The sequence below is a fragment of the Zootoca vivipara genome, chromosome Z (genome assembly GCF_963506605.1).
Source record: "Zootoca vivipara chromosome Z, rZooViv1.1, whole genome shotgun sequence".
Taxonomy (NCBI): domain Eukaryota; kingdom Metazoa; phylum Chordata; class Lepidosauria; order Squamata; family Lacertidae; genus Zootoca; species Zootoca vivipara.
In genome coordinates this window covers 20,158,969-20,176,864 of record NC_083294.1, presented here as the reverse complement: position 1 = coordinate 20,176,864, position 17,896 = coordinate 20,158,969, and the positions used below count along the sequence as shown (strand labels likewise).

General features: G+C 45.8%; 1 protein-coding gene across 2 annotated transcripts in view; it reads right to left on the bottom strand.

Moving 5' to 3' along the window:
• Positions 1–13,394, bottom strand: part of AMOT (angiomotin) — a 72,091-nt gene extending 58,697 nt beyond the window's left edge. The window contains exon 1 of one of the 2 annotated variants that reach the window (XM_035113573.2): positions 13,290–13,394. The gene's annotated coding sequence lies outside the window, so the exon portion shown is untranslated. Of the gene's footprint in view, positions 1–3,780; positions 5,394–13,289 lie in introns of those variants that run through there. The other variant, XM_035113572.2, reaches the window with a different exon arrangement.
• Positions 13,395–17,896: the final 4,502 nt, after the last annotated feature.

Here is a 17,896-nt window from a genome sequence, read left to right as displayed (position 1 = left end):
TGAAGTGCAATTAGTGGTTGTTGTTTTGAATCTCATTTATTATCTTCCTTAGAGGGTTGTGCAAAGGGAATAATGCTTTTTATGTGTGGCGTAGTGGGTTCTAGGGATGTGTTTATGGAACCAACAGGGTAGGGGTGCAAAGAAGTTGGGGAACCACTGGTCTAGTTCTTCACTTGTTTGTTCTGAGAGAAGGGAGAAAGAGTAAAGGGTCAAACTCACAGCACAACCTGCCTTGTAACTCACAGGATCATGCAGCGTGTTAACTCTTTTATGGGTTGTGCTGAACTGCAAAGGTGGAATAAGATCTGTTCATTCCAATGCAGCTTCATTTTAGTTTTGTAAGCAAGAGTGAGATGTTAACGTCAGTTCTCAAATACCTTGGATGCAACAGCCACTTTGAGGGTTGCTGTCGCTGTTTACAATCAAGTGGCATGTAAGTTTTATGAAATAAAACAAATTTAGTAGGTATTATGCACAGACCAATCCATTTGCAGGGCCTACCATGCTGCTACATAACAACATAAGTATCATAAACACACTTGATATTCAGACACCACACCAAGTCAAATCATAAGTTTAGCATGAGTATGTGGGCTCAGGGAGAGCAGACTGCAGTCACGTCATTCCTTTCTGGTTGTTCTGCCACTATGCCTCACTGAGCTAAGCCATGCTTTGCCATAGCATGTTGTCTTACTTTCGACTTGTGATGCCGTTCTCCAAAACAAACCATGAGCCACAAACAATAGGGTAAGCCTTGGTTGCACCTCCTAAGGAAGCTAAACCAAAAGCCCAGATTTAAGTGGCACACTAAGCTAAACCATAGCTTAACTCCTTCCAACTTCCAAATTCTATGATTCAACACAGCAGCAAAATGATCAGGGAGGCCACAACCTCCTCAATGGAGCCTGCACATGAAATAAGTCATGGCTTGGCTTATCACGATATACAAACCAGATCATTCTGTTATCTGTACCGTACTAAAAATTAACCTGTGTGGGGTGATATGGGAGGGAAGTATCAGCCCTGCTGTAAACTTCAGTGGAATACAATAGATCAGAAAAAAATCAAAGTGAGGCTGAAGAGACACTGGGGGATGGGAGCAGAACTCGCCCCAACCAAAGATTTTAACACAGTTAACAATGCCTAAGTAGGGCTAATTTTGCATCATTAAAAAAAAATGTTTTGCCTACATACTGTACTTTGCTTTTGATCATAAAAGCAGGTTGTAACCAGGATCCTTTTGGATAAGGTATTTCCTCCTCTGGGAGAGAAAAGGGATAATGGTTCTCTCAATGATACTTCCACTCTCTATTTTTTAATATCTGCCTTAAAAAGTATGAGTTATATCCAACCAAGTTCTACTCAGAATAAACCCACTGGAAATAATGGACTTAAATTAGTCCTGCCTGTTATTTTTAATGGGTCTACTTTGAGTAGTGGTGGTAAAAGTAATATTTATTTATTTATTTATACCCCACCCATCTGGCTGGGCTTCCCCAGACACTCTGGGCGGCTCCCAACATAATATTAAAAACACAATACAGCATTAAACATTAAAAACTTCCCTAAACAGGGCTGCCTTCAGATACAACCCAGTCTCCTTGCCCATTTTGTTTCTTCTTTGCTGCCCAGTTGATTGGGGATACCTTTCCATAGTTTAAAACTGATTAATTTGGGCCATTGCCCCCTTGATTCCATAAGCTCATCCCCAGGGCTCCTTACCCTATAAAAAGCATTATTCAGAATAGGGGTTTGCAGCAGCCACTAAGGAAGATAGCAACGCGATGAAATCCCAAACAGTAACAACTAATTGCACACTGATTCAAAATCCAGTTAAAACTATTGAGTTTAACTAATTCAATAAAACTGATGAACTTGAGCAAGTGATGCCAGATTTTCAAAGTGATAGTCATTTACACCTCCAGTGCCTCCCTCCTGCCCCCTAAGTAATCCCACCACCTCCTGGGGGCAGTACCACTCACTTTGGAAACCAGTGACATAAGCTGTAAAATGCTTCACTCTTAGTGTTGGTATCCGTTAAGTGGTACCATCACTTTTCCATCATCAATGGGAAGAAGCAAATGACCACATAGGCTTGACCTGGGAGAGTTGACTGGCTCTGCAAAGTGTCAACCGTCTGGATTCTGCAACAGCAACAATTTGCACGCCAACCACATGTAACAAATGAGGATGCTCATGCCTCCATCCTGCCCATCCAGCGAAACCCTCCAATCCTGTCCAAGAATCCCAGGAGCACAGCACTGGAAGGAGCCAGCTTGTGTCACACCCCACCGTGGGAAACTGAAAAGCTAACTGGAGGGGTGGAGCACCCGTTCCACGGCATTCCTCTGCCCTGTGACACAGCCTGGCCCTGGGAGCAATAAGAGATAGAACCACAGGACATACAGGCAGACATGCTTTGCCTGAGCATGGTGTATGCAGGCACCATGTGTGCTATATACACAGCCAAGTACTGTAATGTATTGGTGCTACTTCAGGTGAACATGGAGTTGTGGCTCATCAGTACTGTTAGCAAAAGAAATAAAACATATAATTGCAAGTGAACATGGTTTAATGCTCTTAGGCTTGGTGCACTCTTTCGATCAGTGTTTCCAGAGAAAAGCCTGAAGTGTTTGGTTATTTGTTAATTGGTTCAGTTGTACTTTAATTTCATCTGTACTTGTAAACAGTTGACAAAAATGAACTGGAAAAACTGAAGACGAAATAATTGCAATGAATGTGGTTGCTTTGCTCCACCTGACACGCATCACTACCAAAATATATGCTTGGGTCTATTTTCACCTACTTAAAGAATGTCCATTAAAGAGGTACTGAAAAGTCATACTGCTCACTTATGATTGCCTGATAGCAAAGGACAGAAAGCAGTTTCTACAGAAGTATAAGAGGCAAAAACAACTGGGCCCTCTTGCTTAAGCATATATGGAACTTGGAACAGTGGAAGCCAAGAATTAAAGATAAACAATTCAAATTCAAAATCAGCACTCAAGATCTACTATCCAGTGACTATTGTTACTTTCCATCCCAATATTATTGCAAGAAAGGATGCTGTTATGTTTCAGTTTACATATTGGCCAGTGTGGTATAGTGGTTAGTGTCTTGGACTACGACCTGGGAGCGACCAGGGTTCAAATCTCCACTTGCCCATGAAGCTCATTGGAGTTGACCCCCCCACCCTGGGGGCCAGTCTCAGCCTAATCTAAGGTTGTTGTGGGAATTAAATGAGGAAGGGATTAATTATGTGTGCCACCTTTGGCTCCTTGGAGAAATAAGTGGGGGCTGTAAATGCAATAAAATAAATAATAAAGAAAAAAGTTAAGAGTGGCAAAATAAAGTACTGTATTAGTTGTCATCATTGTCATTTGGCAGTGAAGACTAACAAGCCCACTTGGAGAATAACTTGATAAATCTAACTGGGCTAAAACTTTAAAAATCCATAGGGTTCCATACCAGGTAGCTCCTGCATATCTTCCCCCATGTTAAGTAAAATTACGAATTGCCAGAGAAGCCACTTTCGTCTTAAGGGTGTTGCTGTCGCAGGTAAACAAAAGTGCACAACTTTTCATTTCTGGCACACACACACACACACACACACACACACACACACACAGGCCCGTGAGAAAGAAGGAATACTGGAAGGAACTTGATTTCCCAGCTGCAAAACCCCTTCACCAGCCTTTTGCCTCCAACATGCAGGAATTATATACTTTTGTTTTCAAAAAGTTGGGTTATACTGTATATATATTGCCGAAGAAACCAAACCTGTGCGCGTCCCAGCATCACAGGAGGCGGAGGTCCAAAGGGGCGGAAACGGTGCCGCTGGAGAAAAGCAAGGGTGGGGTGGAAGGGGCGTCCGTCCCGACGACTCAGTTTGTCGCGTGCGAAAAGGAAGACTGGAATGGGGGAGCTTCTTCTGCACAGTCTCAGCGGGAGCTGCTGCCGCTGCCCGGGAGACAGGCAGAAGCGTGCAGGGGGCCCATCCCCGCGTTCCCGGGGCGGCGAGAAAGATTCGCTTGCCTGCTGCTGGTGCCAAACTCCAGAGCGCCGCTCTCCCCTTGCGCGCAGGCGTTCAGCACTCCGCTCGCTAACGAGGAAACATGGCCGGGAAAGGAGGGAGGGAGGGAGCAGTGGGAGCGGAGAGCCTCCGGGAAGCGGAGAGACTCAGCCCCTCGCCTGCCTAGGGGAGCCTCAACCAAGGAGGGAGAGCGCGCTCAGCGCCGCCACAGCCTTGCCAAGCACCCCATCTCCATCGCCTTTGCGCGCTCCGGACGCGCCCTCCTCCCGAAGTCTTTAAAGCAACAGCAACCGCTTTGGAAACCAAAGGCTTGGAAGCAGAGGCAGGCAGGAAGGTCTGCCCAAAGCCACACGCCGCCTGCTCACTGGCCCGAGCCGGCCCAGCTGCAGATTTCCGTTGGCTGCCCGGCCTGCCAGTCGCGCTCATTGACAAAGAGCGAGAGGGAGGGAGGCGAGACACGGTTCTTTTGTCATCTCTGGCTTCTGTAGCAGAAAGGGTTGCAAAAGAGCCCGGTCTCGTCGGGCAGCGCCCCTCCGGAGTAGGCTTTGCAAAAAGGCTCCTAATTTTGCTGCAGGATCTTGTCTCGAGTTAACGCAGAGTTAAGTTTCACAAGGACACAGAGGATCTCACACAGAAGACCCAGAGCCATCTTCCTCGCACGGATTCACACACATTAAGTTCAGCAATCTTTACAAACAACCCTGCCGGGTAGGCAAGCGTTACCTGCATCCTACTGACAGGGTCCTTGTGCAGTTGAGACCACACAGTTAAGTCCTGGCAAAGGTTGGAGTTGCAATTAAGACTTTGCAGCACAGCACTTCACTGCCACGTCCTGTCAGGTTCCCATTAGATGCCCTTTTCAATCCCAAAGGAAACAAAGGACACATTCCCACCATACATTTAAAGCACTAGGAAGCCACTTTAAACCATCATGGCTTCCCCCAAAGAATTCTGAGAGATGGAGTTTATAAAGGGCACTGAACAGTTGTTAGAAGACCCTCTCTCCCAATTCCCCTCCCAGAGCTACAGTCCTGAGTGTACTAGAATCAGAGGTGTACCTAAGCTCCTTTATGCCCTTGGCAAAGAATTGTAATGCTGCCTCTGAAGCTGGGAGAGACCATGGACAAGAAACACAAAAAGTTTGCTTTTCAACACCTTCCATGCTCCACCATTAACTTCCTCCTCAGCCATCAGGGTCAAACTGAATAATGCAAGGGCTACTGGGAACGAGGTTTAAGGAACGAAGGGCGAGGAGTGGCCTGGAAAGGTTTGGGAACCACTGGTCTAGTGAGATGTATCAATGGGACAGTTTTGGATATTGCTCTTAACAAAAAACCTGGACTGGCTGAAGACATTTTGCTCTGTGGTGAGCGACAGGATGCCAGTCCTTCCCATTCCATATGCAGAAGCCAATTGGCCTGGCAGCTGTATCAGACCAGCACAGTCTGCCCCTCTTCACCCAGGGACAGCTGTCTAGCTTAGGCATAACCACTTCCCTGACCCTCAACTTCACTCTGCCTGATCCTGGGGTGGGAAACCTCTGACTCACCACATGTTGCTGGGCTAGATTACATGGTGGCTGAGGCTGATGGGGTTCAATTCCAAAAAACATATGAAGGGCCACATGTTCCCCATCCTTGACTGGCTAGGTTTGTTGGTAATTTATTTTTTTATTGAGATATTTTTTAGATAAAGAAAATTTGAAAAGTACATATAACACATCAACAACCACAAGTGGGGTACATTTCAGCAGGTAAACAAAGGACAGAGGATCAAGAATTGGGGGTGCAGGGGGGGAAGGGTCACCTCAGGGAAGAGGCAAGTAATGACACATTCAGTGTTTAGGTAGTTGCTTAGAACCAAAGCATTTGACAAACTCACATGAAGGACTGAAATAGTTTGGGAATAATCTCACACCACAAAGTACAGCGAGAATCTGGAGGGAGGGGGGGCTCCTTGTTAATGTAACCACAACTGAAAACCATGTGACTGAAAAGGGTGACTCGCATTTAAGTCCCCAGATTTGTGGACTATGCCTGTAAGTTTCTTGGCCACTGCCCTTTGCCATACCCCATTCTACCACCTTGCCAAAGAAAAATGGGCATGAGGCCTTCAGTGGTGCGCAACATCCATGGAATCGTAGAATCACAGAATTGTAGAGTTGGAAGGGACTCCAAGGGTCACCTAGTCCAACCCCCTGCAATGCAGGAATCTCAACTAAAGCATCCGTGGCAGATGGCCACCCAACTTTAAAACTTCCAAGACTTAAAAACTTCCAAGGAAGGTCTACAACCTCCAGAGTTTGACCATTCCAGACTATTAACCAATAGCACAATCAAAACTTTGTACAAAGTGTTTTGCATATTTTCTGGAAAAGATGAAATTCAGGATAAACCTGGGGGAACCAGGTATTTCAAGGAGTGTTTCTAACCAGCATTTGTCAACCCATGCCTTGAGATCTGCTGGGAGGGCTGTTGCAGCTTATTCTGCAGCGGCTCACAGCAGGGCCTTCTTGCTTATATGGCTGTAGAACTCCTTTTCATTGAAGGAACACTTGCCTCCCCCACCAATGTTTACTCAACAATAATTGAAGATGTACTTGTTCTGCTTGGCCTTTGGGAATTGGTTGGCTTAGTCTGTTCACCAGGACTCATGCAGGCACTGCTAAAGATTGGTGGAAAATCTGTGAGCTTTCATCATTTGAATGTTGAATCTGGAATCATTGCAATGCATACCCTGGTCTTAAATTGGGAACTTTGAACATAAGAAGAGCCTCCTGGATCAAGCCAACAATGGCCCAGCCAACATCTGGTCCAGCATCCTGTTCTCACAGTGGCCAACCAGATTCCCCAAAAGGAAGCCCACAAGCAAGACCAAAGTACAAGAGCCACCTCCCCTTCTGTGGTTTACAGCAACTGGTATTCATAAGCATTTGTTGCTTCTGACCATGGAGGCAGAGCATAGTCTTCATGGCTACTATTCATCTATAGACTTATGTCCCCCCATGAATGTGTCTAAGCCTCTTTTAAAGCCATCTAAGTGGGTGGCTATCACTGCCTCCTTTGGGAGAGAGTTCCATAGTTTAATTCTGCTCTGTATGAAGAATGACTCCCTTTCATCCGTGTCCTGAATCTCTCATATCCAGCTTCATTTGATGTCCTCGAGTTCTAGCGCTATGAGAGAGGGAGGAAAACTTTTCTCTATCCACTGGTAGTGTAAAGATATTATTACGTTAAAATGATGGTGGTGGTACAGTGGAACCTCAGTTCATGAACACCTCGGTTTATGAATTTTCAGTTTATGAACGCCGCGGACCCATCTGGAACGGATTAATTCACTTTCCATTACTTTCAATGGGAAAGTTCGCTTCAGTTTACGAACGCTTCAGTTTATGAACTGACTTCCGGAACCAATTACACCCATGCTTCGGGTTAAGTACGCTTCAGGTTGAGTACTCTGCGGACCCGTCTGGAACGGATTAATCCACTTTCCATTACTTTCAATGGGAAAGTTCGCTTCAGTTTATGAACGCTTCAGTTTAAGTACTGACTGTCTGGAATGGATTAATTCACTTTCCATTACTTTCAATGGGAAAGTTCGCTTCAGTTTATGAACGCTTCAGTTTATGAACAGATTTCTGGAACCAATTGTGTTCATAAACCGAGGTACCACTGTAGTCAGGAAAGCCCTGACAAAAAGACAGCTCTAGGAAGTTCTGGGAAAGAGGCACGCTGGTTCCTTTACCCTTTCAGAAACAGTTCTCTTGTAGTACTGTACTGTAATACCGTAGCTCTTGTGTGACCAGTTTCCTTTAATTTCAGGAGAGCATGAATGCACTGCGTTTTCTAACCAAACAAAGCCAGACACGACAACTTGAGCCGAACAGGAAAGGAGCAAGGAAAGGAGCAGGACATCCCAGGTTCCCTTTGCCAAATGTTCCTCCTTCCCTCCCCCCACTCCGTGAGCTGCAGCACACTCTTGAGGGCTTGCCAGATAAAGGAAGCTTGCGATTTTCCATGAATAGATCACACTACAATGTCGGAATACAGGAAGCAGCGCAGGAAAGGAGCTGGTAAAAGCCACTAAATTGTAGTGCATTTCTCAAGCCAAGTTACACAACTGAGCAAAAGGTTTCTTCTGGTCCACGGAAAGAACAGAGTCAGAGAACACAAGGGCTACTCTGCAAACAAACTGGAAGGCTCCAAAATGCCTTTTGTGTTGCCATAGGAATGTGGCTGGAAAGAGCTCTATCTCAGGTTATTAAGAAGCTGTGCAACAGGGATGGTGCTGAACAAAAGGGTACCTTAAAGGTCTACTGTCAGTGAAAGAACAGGAGACTGCAGCCATCTGCATTAAATGTCCATAGAAGGATGTTTGCTGGACAGTGAAGACCACTGAAAAGAGGATCTGCCTAATTTTTCTCCCTCGAAACCCTGGAGGTGCAAAGTGCACAAGAATCTTCACTAGTTCAAAAACATGCCACAAGAGATTAACTCAAGCTCATTTGTTAAAATGGATTAAAAGTCACAGAAATAACCCATAAATTCTCAATACGCCACTCCCTATTTGTCTATATCAAAGATAACCAGGATAATGATAGGACACTGTACTATTTTCAGGTGGGATGCATACACATACCAGCAAATTCAGGGTGTGCAGTTACAGTTGATTGGGAGGTCTTGTGCAACAAATTCACTTCTCTAAAAGATCAGATATTTTGCAATAAGGAAGCTGGCAGAAAAATGCACTGGAGAGTATGGGACTACACTTATTTAGCACCACATCGTCTAACCTCCCTGCAAACAAATGAGGATAAAGGCTCCACATACAGGTCATCTGGAAGCACTTTTAATTCTCTTCTTCCTGTGTCCCCAGTGGGTGAAGACAGTTATCAGGTGGCTTTAATATACAGTGGTGCCTCGCAAGACGAAAGTAATTTGTTCCGCGAGTCGCTTCGTCTTGCGATATTTTCGTCTTGCGAAGCGCGGTTTGCTGCGGCAAAAAACCCCAAACAAACAAAAAAACTGCCAAAAAACTTCGTCTTGCGAAGCGCGGCCATAGTAAACTTCATCTTGTGAAGTGCCGAAAACATCGCAAAACGCTTTCGTCTTGCGAGTTTTTCGTTGTGCGAGGCATTCGTCTTGCGAGGTACCACTGTACATTGCTGCAAAATCTTGTAGCACTACTGGATGCTACCTTCAAGGTTCTTGGTGGGGATTAAGGTAATCAGAGACCTATGACCTGCTTGCATCTCTAGAGTCATTCAAATACCCAGCAGTTCAATGAATACTTCTCCATATAGATGTGCACCCTATACTAGAACCTCAGAATCTACCAACTGGAGCCAGGTGTAAAAAAAACACACAGTTAGAATTGAAAAAACAGTGCTGAAGTTAGGCTGGCAAGCACACAAGGCCTTCTTGGTGGTGGCTCTGCAGTCATGGAACTCTTTTTCTGTTACCATTCCTTGGCCCCTCCAGCTCTAACATTCAACAAAGCCTTAAACATGTGCATTTGTTACTATTACCTTAAAGAGAGTTTAGGTCAGGCATCCCCAAACCTCGGACCTCCAGATGTTTTGGACGACAATTCCCATCATCCCTGACCACTGGTCCTGTTAGCTAGGGATCATGGGAGTTGTAGGCCAAAACATCTGGAGGGCCACAGTTTGGGGATGCCTGGTTTAGGTGATCCAGTTCGGTTTCTCTCACACACATCTTTGTCTGTATCCATATTTCATGTTCTGCCTAATGATCTGTTGCTTTATCTCCCTTCTCTGAGCTTCATGAGTTCTTGGCCAGAAAAGGAACTAATAAATAAGCAGAATAATACATATTCTGAGTTGAGGAATTTTTATGCACCAGAACTGAACTGAACTTATACAGCCCTTTCACACAAAAGGCCACCCCGTTAGCATTCCTCATTACACCAGCATGGTGCCATAGCTAGAATGTTGGAATAAGACCTGGGAGACCAGGGTTCAAATTCCCAGTGGACCATGAAGCTCCCTGGGAGACCTGGGGGGGGAGAGGGAGGGGGTCTGTCGCTGCCTCTCAGCCTAATCTACCTCACAGGGCTGTTGTGGGTATTATATGAAGGAGGTGAGAACAATGGACGCCACAATGAGCTGCTTGGAGAAAAAAGCAGAATAGCAATGCAGTGAAATAAATAAATAAAAAATAAATTTGGCTGTCTCTATCTTAGGTGGGACGCAGGTAGAGCTGTGGTTAAACCACAGAGCCTAGGAGAAGGTCAGCGGTTCGAATCCCCGCGACGGGGTGAGCTCCTGTTGTTCGGTCCCTGCTCCTGCCAACCTAGCAGTTCAAAAGCATGTCAAAGTGCAAGTAGATAAGTAGTTACCGCTCCAAGCGGGAAGGTAAACGGCATTTCCGTGCACTGCACTGCTCTGGTTCGCCAGAAGCGGCTTTGTCATGCTGGCCGCATGACCTGGAAGCTGTACGCCGGCTCCCTCGGCCAATAATGCGAGATGAGCGCCGCAACCCCAGAGTCGGTCACGACTGGACCTAATGGTTAGGGGTCCCTTTACCTTTGATCTTAGGTAGTAAAAGTTGTTTCATTGTTGCTCTTATAAAATGATTGGGTGTCACGTTAAATCACTCAAGAGATCCATCAGTAGATCCCAATCTACCTTCCACATACCCAAGGAAAACAAATTCAGTAGTTTTTATGGCTTTATTGGAGATTTGGACTGATCTTCTCCAACCTGATACCCTCCAGATATTTTGGTCGTCAGCTCCCATCTACCTTAACCAGTATGGCAGGATCAAATCAACGATTTCTAGGCATGATCCTGGGGACAAACCAAAAAAGGGGTGGTTGTTTTTTTGTGCCAGACTTGTAAGCTTCCCAGAAATGCCTGGCTGGCACTTATAGGAACAGAATGCTAGATAGATATTTGATTTAATATAGCAGGACCTTCTGCACACATTGGAAAAGCTCTTCCACTAAGCTATCTATGGCTCTTCCCCAGAACATGTCATGTACATTGATGGTGCTATTATGCTACTATTATGCTATAATTATGGTACTACTGTATTAGGTAGTACCATGAAGTGGCTCTTGATTCTTTTGAGATTCCAACTTTGTTGGAATCAGAGAAGGTAACAAGGAGTTCAGAGGAGGTATAAATTTGCTTTGGCCACGTACAGGCCATGCTAGATGTTCTTGGTTCTACAGAAAGTGCTGCTATCACAAGGGAAGCCTCCTTGAACAAGTTCAGAGAGTCTCTGCTGAATTCAAATCCCATTCAAGCCGAGGATGACCCAGTTATGCAGATGCTTATTGTGATCAGAAATACAGCATTTATAACAGCACAAAAGAGCCCTGCTGGGTCAGACCTACCGTATGACCCATCTAGTCCAGGATCCTCTCCTCACAGGGGCCAACCAGATGCCCCAAAGGGAAACCCACAAGCAGGATTCAAGCCTATGAGCCATTCTCCCCTCTGGTGGTTTCCAGCAACTGATATTCAGAAGCAATTCCCAGCTGTGGAGGCAGAGCACAGCCATCATGGCTAGTCACCTTCTCCTCCATGAGTTGGTCTAATCCTGTTTTAAAGCCATCTAGGTTGGCAGGCAGACACCACTGCCTCCTGTGTGAGCAAGCTCCATAATTTAACACTATGTGCTGCATGAAGAGGTAAGGTAAAGGTAAAGGAACCCCTGACCATTAGGTCCAGTCATGACCGTCTCTGTGGTTGTGGCGTTCAACTCGCGTTATTGGCCAAGAGAGCCAGTGTACAGCTTCCAGGTCATGTGGCCAGCATGACTAAACTGCTTTTGGCAAACCAGAGCAGCACATGGAAACGCCGTTTGCCTTCCCGCTGTAGTGGTACCTATTTATCTACTTGCACTTTGATGTGCTTTCGAACTGCTAGGTTGGCAGGAGCAGGGACCAAGCAACGGGAGCGCACCCCTTCGCGGGGTTTCAAACATCCGACTTTCTGATCAGAAAGCCCTATGTTCTGTGGTTTAAGCCACAGCGCCACCCACGCATAGAGGTACTTTCTTTAAACTCCCCTGAATCTTCCAATGTTCAGCTTCATTGTACTGTATGTCCACCAGGGTTATTACGAGAGACGGAGGAAAACTTTTCTCTATCTATTTTCCCCATTACATGCATGATTTTATAAACTTCTGTCATGTATCCAACCCTACATGCAAACTGCAGGCAAGCAAAACTAAAGGTAGTTCTTCTCATCCCATCACTTTTATGCCTTGAAAAAGGTAAATGCAAATAGAAATGCAGCATCCCCTACTGGTGATATGTGGCTCCACAGGTCTTTTTGAAAAGCCATTATGGGCCAGTTTTAAATGAAAACAAAAAACAAAGCTCTGCAATTACCCTTGCAAAATATTATTAATAATATCTGGCTACAAACCTGCTCTAACCTCAGGGACCTTGCAGCCATGTGTGTGTGTACAAATTTCATAAAGTACTATGTTCACTAATGGTGTAATATAAAGCTAAAGCAAAGTGGGTGTTCCTTTCTTGGTTTTGAAGGAAATGGTTTAAAGATATAATTTACAGGCAGATCTTGCAGCCAGCCTTGGTGCAGCAGGTGTTGGAACGGGAATGATATCGGGCACTGCTATTAATCCATCTAACTCAGTATTGCCTGCACTGACTGGCAGCAGCTCTCCAGAGTTTTTCTCTCCCAAACCTCCCTGAAGCTGCCAAGGACTGAATTTGGGGCCTTCTGCATGCAAACGAGACCTTCCGCCGAGCTAACCCTACCCGCAATCTGCCTTTTATCACGTCGGTCTACCTAGCTCAGTATTGTATACACTGGCCGGCAGCAACTCTCCAGGGTTTCAGACCAAGGCTGTACCTCAGAGGCCCAAACCTACCTAGAAATAGTCCAGGGACAGAAGCTGGGACTTTCCACTTGCGCACGCTCTGCCATTAAGTTGCGCCCCATCCAAACACTTCTCCCCGCAGCAGACAGGCAAGCCTTCCTTCCCCTCCAACTCCCACACAGGCTCCTTCTGTTTTACTCGTCAGCAGCTACGAAGCCGCTCCGAGGGCGGATTAGAGACGGCGGGTTCAACCTCGCTGCTCCCTTCCCGCCGCAACTGTCCCAGACACCGCTTGCAACGGGGCTTGCAAAGCAGCCATGCACGGCAGCTCACCGACTCTCACAAGCTCCCCCTTCCAGGAAACTGGCTGTTGCAAAGGCAGTAGCTGGACAAAGCCCCCCACCACGCGGCGCCTAGCTCCCTCCTATCCGCCTTACCGTGAGCCTTCGCCCTCGAAAGCCAGCATGGTTAACAAGGGCAGGCAGGCAGCCGCCCTCTTCCTCTCGTTAACTTTTACCAGCCAACTTCAGCTATGATCCTCAGCATGCAGCTAGAAGATACGGTGAGCAGCAAAGGCTCTTGGGAAATGTAGTTCATTGCCCCGGACAACCTTTGCTGTCTCGTGGATTATGGCAAGGCATTGGATGCATCGCAGCAGCACCTCCACCAGAACCCACTTCTGATCTACCAGAAGTGCATTCTAAAGCAGACTTCACCAACCTAGGTGTCTTTCGGATGTCTTGGATGGACTACAACTCCCATCACCCCGTCAGCAAGCACATCAGCCTGTGGGTGTTGTAACCCAAAACATCTGGAGGGCAGTAGAATGATGATAATGATTAATTTTATTGCGTTTGCATCCCACCATTCCTCCAAGGAACTCAAGGTGGTGTACATGGTCCCCTCCTCCCTCTCCATTTTATCCTCAAAACAACCCTGTGAGGTAGGTTAGGCTGAGAGGCAGTGATGGGCCTAACGTCACTTTGAGCTTTTGAGGCTGTGTTGGGATGAACCCTGGTTGGCCTAGTTCTAGCTGGGCACACCAAACCACAGGCAGTGGCGGAGCTTCATACTCTGGCACCGGGTGCGGAGGGTGTGGAGAGCAGGCGGGGCGGGGCCTGCGCACATCCAGGGGGGGGCACGCTACCTGCAGGGGTGTGGTGCCCAGCGCGGGGGGGGGGGAGGACAGCCGCGATGGCACCCTACTGGGATCGTACTGCCGGGGGCCGTGCGCTCCCCCACACTCCTCTTCCTCCGCCAGTGACCACAGGGTCTCTAGAAGGCTCTCGTTACAAGACTGTTCTAAACACACATAGCGTGTGTGTGATCCTGTGCACATTTGGGAGTAAGCATCATTGAACCCAACAAGACTTGTTTGTGAACAGACATGCACCCCAGTGATGGGAATTGTAGTCGAGAGAGAGAGAGAAAGAGAAAGAGAGAGAGTGAGAGACCCAAGTTTGGGAAGAACTGCTCTAAAGAGCTGAAGATTCAAACATAGTTGGGAAGGGCCTTGCCCCAGCGGCAGATCATCTGTTTGTATCCAGAAGGTCCCAGTAGGAGATGCCAGTAGGAGGTAACCAGCCCAAACGTATCCTTTTGAGCTTGCACCAATAAATTGTGACAACTGTAGGTGGTTAAGGGTTTTTCTTGTTTTGCAGCCCAGATATGTATGCTCGCCCAGCAGACACAGGTTCTTACCACCATCTCACACTTCATAGCCTAGAAAGTGGTGGCTGTCTTGCAGCAGGGCTGCAAGGGCAGAAATTGATTGAGCAGCATCTCCTGGCTACATCAGCTTTTCTGCAACATTTATGGAAAGTTTGGTGAAAGGAGATAAAATTATAAGAGTGGTTATGCTCTTTTTCTCTGTCTCTCAGAAGTTTTTGATGCTAAAGTGCATTACAAAACTCAAAACCGTCCTGAATACAGTATTTGGCTGCAATGCAAGCTCTCACGCTGAACAGTGCATCCGACTCCCTTTTTGGTCTTGAGAACCAGTATAGTAGTGAGTGTCAGACCAGGACCTGGGAGACTAGGGTTCAGATCCTGACCCTCAGCCATGAAGCTCAACAGGATTGTTGTGGGAATTAAATGAGGAGGGGGAAAGAACTATGTACAGCCAGCCTCCAGCCCCCTGCCCCCATTTACATGGGGGTTATGTTCTGAGGCACCGTGCACGTCAGTGAAATCGCATGTAATTGAAACCAATTGAAAAAGCCTGCAAACCCCCTGTTCCGCTCCTTTAGTGGTGTTTCAAGGTCACTTTTGGGTTTGGTACGATGCACATATACATGGTCAAACACGTGGTGGTGGTGGTGGTGTCTGCCTGTATGCCCCACTGAGCTCCTTGAAGAAGGTGGGACGGAAATGCAAACAGTTAACAAATCAGCTCTAAAAGTAGAACCTGTAGCTTTGCACAGAGTAAAGTCCGGGTTCAAACCAAGCTCCAGCTTCCCCAAGCAAAGCAGAGGAATAAATACCGTACCCTGTGTGAAATGTTGGAGGGGGGCATCCGCTAGTGGTCTGTGTTGACAATTCTGAGCTTGATGGACCCATGTGCTTACGGTATTTGGCATAATCCAGGTTCCTCTGTTCTGTTCAAACAACTTCATGTTCTCAAAGCTTAGCCTTTATACATTGTAAGAGTAGCATTGTACTGTATATTGTTTCTGCTGCCACAGACTAAGACTTGAGGCAGTTTATAGACCAAACACATTTACTATTGCTTAAACTTTCAAAAAGCTTCTGTAATGTTTGCCTTTAAGGTGCAACACTCTTTGCTTTAACCCTTTTATCTTCGGTTACTTATTAAATGTACTCCAAATGTTTGCTCTCCTCTGCCTTCTCTCCAACTGCCACCTCCATTGCTAGACCAGTCATTTGAACTTCAGCCATGTATTTGTATTTAAGTCCAAAGCTCATGCTTCGGACTAAAAATGAGCTATGCTGCTCCTGCAAAGATTTAAACCCCCCTCCTCCAAAGAATATAATTGGATTTCCTGTAACAGGAAAATATCTTCAAACTTCTCAGTAGCTATATCCTGTTATTGGTAAAGTGTATAATTTATCCTGTATCCCCAAGGGATTATTGTCTCCTCTCAATCTATTGCTTTCCCCAAAAGCCTTGTTATCACATCAGCACTCTTCATGTTTTAGCCTTTCTTTGAAGTAGTGAACAGCAAGTTATTCTTTATCCTCCAACTCAGGCTGCATTAGCATGGCAGTTTATTCAGTTTCCCTAACTGTTAATTTCTGTATTATATTTGAACTATCATGTGTCATAAAAGGCACTTCTGGAAATCTAGTGGAATATAGCGAAACTTGGCACTCATTTCTGTGTTAATTGGTTCCAGAAACAATCTATTTGCAATCCTAACCCAGAAAATAGGAGTAAAGTGATAAAATTTGAGGCAGAATATAGGCATATATTCCTTTCCTGCCATTTCCTGGGTGAACCATGGAGCAACTGGACAGATTGTAATCAGGAAAGCTAATGCAATACATGGAGAGTTACACCCTCAGACTTGAAGCAAATTCAGGAGTACATGAATGGTATTTCAGATAAATTTAAATTTAGGGAATTCTGGGAAGGAAGGAATAGAAGCAGTTTGTTTCCTACCATAAACAAGAAATTAAATAATTTGTCTCTGAATAAGCATTAAATATTGCAGCCCACTACTCATAATTGTTTAGAGTTCAAAAAATGTCACATGCACACTTAGCAGCACTTTGAAATATTTAAAATACATACCATACTGTACTAAATTTAAAGGGGGGGGCGTTATTGCAGAGGCTGTGCAAGTTTGGTCCAATGATCAAATCCAAAACAATAAAACTCATACAAGTACGGTAAAACAAATATTAAATTAAGGATTAGGAAAACTGTTAATTCTGAATAATTCTAAATTGCAAAATACCACCTACTTATCTGAGATCTTTACCCTGAATTTTTGGGTAACCTCAAGGCAATTTTAAGAGATTAGGATTAAGAGTGGGTGGCACTGTGGTCTAACCATTGAGCCTCTTGGGCTTGCCGATCAGAAGGTTGATGGTTCAAATCCCCGCAACAAGGTGAGCTCCCATTGTTCGGTCCCAGCTCCTGCCCACCTAGCAGTTCGAAAGCACATCAAAGTGCAAGCAGATAAATAGGTACCACCCTGGTGGGAAGGTAAACGGCATTTCAGTGCGCTGCTCTGGTTCACCAGAAGCAGTTTAGTCATGCTGACCACATGACCCAGAAGCTGTCTGCGGACAAACGCCGACTCCCTCGGCCAGTAAAGCGAGATGAGCGCCGCAACCAGAGTTGTCCGTGACTGGACTTAACTGTCAGGGGTACCTTTACCTTTTAGGTTTGCTGTGGGGTAAACAGCCAGAATCTTTTAATGTGATATGTTGGGACTGTTCGGCAGTGGAATTTGCTGTCAAGGAGTGTGGTGGATTCTCCTTCTTTGGAGGTCTTTAAGCAAAGGCTTGACAGGCATATGTCAAGAATGATTTGATGGTGTTTCCTGCTTGGCAGGGGGTTGGACTAGATGGCCCTTGTGGTCTCTTCCAACTCTATGATTCTATAATCATAGAATTGCAGAGTAGAAAGGTACTTCAAGGGATGCAATGCAGAAATCTCGACAAAAGCATCCATGACAGATGACCGTCCAACCTTGGCTTAAGACACTATCAAACAGCTCTTACTGTCAGAAAGTTCTTCCCGTTGTTTGGTCAGAATCTCTTCTTCCAATTTGAATCCATTGGTTTGGGTACTACCCTCCAGAGTACAGAGAAAACAACCTTCCATCTTCCATGTGGCAGCCAGACCGTTATCATCTCTTCTGTGTCTCTTCTCTAGCCTAAACATACCGAACTCCCTCAACCATTCCTAAGGCTTGGTTTCCTGAACCTGTCCTCTGCACATGTTCCAGCTTGTCAATATCCTTCTTAAACATCAGACATAAATATTTATTTCCTAAATGATCATATCCTGACCTGCACACAGTACTCTCAGTGTAGTCTAACCAAGGTAAAGTCACGGACGACTCTGGGGCTG